This window comes from Pithys albifrons, chromosome 12 (genome assembly GCF_047495875.1).
Source record: "Pithys albifrons albifrons isolate INPA30051 chromosome 12, PitAlb_v1, whole genome shotgun sequence".
NCBI classification, from domain to species: domain Eukaryota; kingdom Metazoa; phylum Chordata; class Aves; order Passeriformes; family Thamnophilidae; genus Pithys; species Pithys albifrons.
Window position 1 is genome coordinate 19888355 of NC_092469.1, and position 5332 is coordinate 19893686.

Consider the following 5332-nt stretch of genomic DNA (forward strand, 5'->3'; position numbering starts at 1 on the left):
TATCCATGGCACCCCTGGAGCACTGCAAGGATTCCCAGCTGCGAGCAGAGGTGTGAGCATGCTTGCCTCTCTGTGTGTCATGCTCCAGGGACAGGGACACTTGGCAGCTGCCTGCAGGGAAGGTGTCTGGTGCACTGCTGGCTGTGGGAACATGAGTCAGAGCTCCCCAGTCTCCCTGACGTCTCCCTCCTGCTCATTTATTCAGCACGTCAAATATTTGCCCTGTGCAGTTACACCAGATACACGTTATTCAAGAGGGTTTTTTCCCCATTCTGCTGACAGTGACAGCTTTTAAAAAGCCACCACAGTGCCATCTTGGGAAACCTGACCTCCCAGCTAAACATGTTCTAGCATCCTTTCCCTCACCTGCTCCAGGGACTGACTCCTCTTCAAGAATCCATCCCCTCTGTGAGGGCCAGGAGGGGCTGGATGCCAAAACCCACAGGAAAAGCCACAGGGCTGCAACGAGGAAAGGTCAATTCAGACCCATTTCCAGCACTGCCTGAGTGACAGCAGAGCTGGGAGCCTGTGGGAAGCAAGCAGTGGCCCTGCCTGTCCCTCCTGCCCCCAAGCATCCTGCCTGGAAGCAGCACACGCTGTGGCAGGAGAGGCCAGCCAAGGAAAACTGCTCAGTTTTGCCTCCCTTCGGTAAGGAAGCAGCTTTGCTGGCTGCCAGCCCCACGGTAATCCCCTGGGGACCTCAAGAGTTTCCTTTCTTATGCCACATCCCTGGATTTCTTGTTTCTAGGGCTGCTCACACCCTGGATGCCCAGTCCTCAGGGAGAAGGAAAGGTGTTTATCTCTGATTAATAACTAAAGGCTGGAGAAGGTGACCTTGGGCAGAGGTGGCACAAGAGGCCCCACATCCCACCTGGCCCCACAGGATTTCTCTCTCTCAGTTGCAGTCAAAAATGTCCTGTTCCATGGAGAAAGTGCAGAAATGGCTCATAAACCACAAGCTTGGGGATGCAGCTGAGCAGATCGACTGCCAGATACAGACAGAGCACTGCAGGGAAAACACACCTGCCTCCATCCTGGTTGTAAAAGGAAAATCAGCCTTCAATCTCCACTTGCATTCCCAGCTAGGACACACACCTGGTGCAAGAGCTTCCCAGGATCAGGGCTGGGATTTTGGCTGATGGGAGCTCCAGAGCCTAAACCTGCCGGCTCAGCCAGAAGACACAACACATGGGAAAGCCCCAGGGCTGGAATAAACCTGCAAACAACTTCTGTATCACTGTCAGAAATAGCACCAGGAGAGAAAGGAACTGCTTTATGGGTTCAGCTCTGTCAGTCCTGCATCCTCTCCATCCCTGAGCTTTATACTCAACCAGCTCCAGAGAGATCTGCAGGGAGAGAAAGCATGGCAATTTTCTGGGATTTTCTGGCTTATCCAGCCTTTACAGAGCTGTACATCCCACTCTGCTTGCAGAGGGGCAAATTTGGCTGAGCCCACTGCAAGACCTGCTCACAGCTGAGCTCAAAGTCCTTGGGGAAACCAGCAGGGAGAAAAACAACTCAGCCAAGACACCACCATGTGCCTCCTCGCTGGACAAGGAGCTGCAGTGACCTTGTCCACACAGGGCCTGGAGCTGGAAGTGCACAGCAAGAGGATGTGACTCACATCTGGGATGTGGCCACAGAGGACAGATGTGTTTTGTTACTGTCCAGGCCCTCTCTGCAGCTCTGTCTCAGTGACTCAGCCTTGCCTTCAGGCTCTTCCGAAAGGAGCCAGCACATCCCTTCCCAGCAGTATCCCTCTGCTGCCATAAAACAGATTTGGGAAGTTCAGGCTCCTGCAAGGGGGAAAAGAAATAAATTAAAACAAATCAAAGTTATGTTTCTCCATGGGAATCTTCCAATTTCCATTGTAAATCATTCAGAGAAGAATAAAATCAAATGTCTTAGTGGTGGGACCCATCTCTTTACATTTAGAGACTTAAAAGCTCCACATCCCAAACCCAGTGGAAGGACAGCAATGAGTACCCTGAGTTTTCTTGGACATTTGTCACAGGGCAAGAGGAAACATTTCCTGGAGATGTTCCATGTGTGGAGGGGGGAATAAGGGGATTTCAACAGGTCTCCTTCCCACAAGTGCTATGAAATTCAGCTGTTCATGGAGAGAGCCCCAAAGCACTGAGCCAAGGCTGAGCCAGCACGTTGGACACCAGGGACTCTAAGGAGGGGACTGAGCACACTGCATCAGTTCTGGGGATCTCCTGTGGAACCCAGACACGGCCCCCAGTCCCCCCGCTTTGGGAAGGGGTTCCCCTCCCATACTACCCCCCAAACAGCCTTTTTCACGCTCACCTTCACTATTTATCCACTGCTGTCCATGTGCCCCACAATGCCACCAGGTACCAAGGGACAACACAGGGTGATGTCACTGCCCAGAACTCCCCCTTCCCACCTGCGGTTTCTCCAGCGGGAGAGCAGATGGGGCCACATCTGCCAGCAGGTTTTTCGAGGCACATCCCGGCTTTGAAGGCAGCAGGAGCCAAACATCCATGAGCGATCCCGGGCCAAGCTCTGCCGGACCCGGGAGCCAGCGGTGCAGTTCGCTTGGCAGACACTGGATGGGGCTACGAAACCGGGTACCGGCACAGCTGGAAAAACGGGGGGCAAACCAGCCTCTGCCAGATGTTTTGGGGTCCCGCTTTGTGGGTGCCAGGCTGGCACTGCGACAGCTGCCAGCACCCCCACGGGATGCTGGTCCTGGTGCAACCCCAGTGCTTCACTCACATCCTGGATACCTGGCTGAGAGAGTTGTCAGCACCTGGACTAAGGTGGAAGCTTCACTTCCAGAAGCTTTTCTGTGCTCTGAGCGTGGTGGTGGGAATGGAGAGTGGGAGTTGCTGCTGGAATCCCCAGCAGCGCTGCCTTCCAAAGTGCTGATTAAGTTTTATGCTGCAATTGCAAGATGAGGTGACCTTCCTACCTCCCACCTGCCTAAATGACAGCATTTTGAGGCACTTTGGACAAGGGCCTGGAGTGACAGGACAAGAGGGAATGGCTTCACACTGACAAAGAGTGGGATTAGATGGGATATTAAGGAGGATTTTTTCCCTGTGAGGGTGGTGAGGCCCTGGCCTCAGAGAAGCTGTGGTTTCCCCACTCCTGGAAGCATCCAAGGCCAGGTTGGATGGGGCTTGGAGCAAAGTGGGATAGTGGAAGGTGTCCCTGCCCATGGCAGGGGGTGGAACAAGATGAGCTTTAAGGTCCTTTCCAACCCCAACCATTCTAGGATTCTTTGCCAGCTGCAGAGGTGGGATTTTCCCATGTTTCACCCCAAAGCCAGGAGGGGATGAGAAGATCCAGGCCCAAAGCAGAGCTCGAGCACGGTCAGAGGCACAGCCCTGCATTGCAGATCCCACTGCAGGCAAGGGCCAGCCCTGAATTCCCCAAATGCTGCTGTCAAACCATCCTGCACAGCCCTAAATCCACCAGGACTTACCTGGCTCCAGCTGGCTGAGCAAGCTGGCAGCAGAGGAAAGGGAGTCAAAGCCTCTCCTACTTGGTGAAAAAGAAGAATAAGAGAAGTGTCCATAAATCTTGAGCTAGTTACTGATGGAGAGGACTCCCCTCCTCCTGCTCCACACACTGCAGCACAAATTATGGCCCCAACTTCGCTGTTGTTCAGTGATGAACATCTGAAAAGGCTGTGACAGATGAGAGAAGGGATGATTTAACAGCCATAAATCCAGCCAGCTTAGAGGTGTTTTTACAACCAAGCCCATCTTGAATCCCCTCTGTTATGAATACTTATCACTCCCAGACACTACTACAATGGAAAGATTTTTAACAGCTTTAATAGAGACGCAATAAAACCCCCGGAGCCCAGCAAGCAGACGGCCTTTGATCCCTCCCGAGGGAGGGAGAGGGGTGAGAGCTGCTCATTGTGCTCAGGCTTGAAGGACCAGAGCTGGAGCAGCCACTGGGCCACCGCTGATCCTGGGTTTAATGGATGGGTGGCATCATCCCAGAGCTGGATCAGCTTTCCTAAAGCTGCTGCATGGTGTAATCAAAACCCCACAGTGAAGAACAGAGAGACAGGCTGTGGCTGTGATGTCCAGCATCTTCCTGCTCCTACCCTTGCCAGGCTCTCCTCCTGCACTTCCCCACATCACACCTGGTCTAGCCCACCTTCAGGGATTTCAGACAAGGGTGATTTCAGCTCAACCAGTGACCCACCTGGGTGGGGTTACACCCCCCAGCTGCCTCTCACTGCTTTTGATGCTGCACCTTTTAATTGTTTAATGATTAAATGGGCTCAATAACCACCACCCAACAAGCAGGACAGGAACAGTTTCCATGAGACCTCCCAGCTCGGGGTTATCTGACCATAGATATCACTGGCTCCCAGTTTGGGATTAAGCAGCCCCCAGATCTTGTTCCTTCTTGCTGGGCCTGCTGCCCCTGTAGCCTTCCAATATCCTCCTGCAGGCACCCAGCCTGCAAAACCAGGATCAGCGAGGTGCCAGGGTGCACCCACTGCAAAAGGCACCCGGCACTGAGCAAATACCTCAGGAAAAGCCCCTCCTTTCCTATGCACCCAATCTTATCAGGCACAGCAAGGTGATAAGGAATTCAGCAGATGGAGGGAACAAAAGTGATCCCAGGGCATGTGGCTCCTGGTTTTCCAGAGCTGGGCAGTCCACATCCAAGTAAAACACCAGGTAAAACATCCAAGCATGGACTTTGGGGATGCTGAGCTTCCCTCCTGCAATGGTGGATCTGTGGAGGGTAATTAAAATAGTCTTCCTAAGAGAAACGTGGCCACAAAACCCTCCCCTTGAGCCACTAAGAGAGAAATCAGCCCTGCAGGGCAAGGAACAGGCTCAGCTTGGCCATATTGAGACACAAGGGGACATGGACTCCAAAGCCTGGGTGGAAGATGACACTCCCAGACCATTAACCTAAGGGAACATCTTGTTTTAATAGGATAATAGTGAGTAATTGATTTTTAAATACACTGAAATCAAATGTCCCGAGGCCAGAGCAGGATCCCAGATCTGTCATCAACTCAGTGGCGACTGGCAGAGACTGAGAGCACAGGGGAAAAGAAAATAAAAATTAAATCTCCTTCATGTGCCTCTCTCCCTCCAGGGCAAATGCCAAAGTCTCTGTAAAAGGTGCATCAATTTTTTTCTATTAAAAAATAGGTCATCCTAAGGGAGAAGCTGGGGAAGGTACTGAGGCCAAGCAGGCAGCATGGAGAAGATCCATCTGGTTAAAACACACAACAACAGTTAAGCAAAACCCATTAATTTTTAAGATCATTTACTCCAGTCTCTCTCTCTCTCACCCCATCCTTCATGCAGTGCCAGTCGAG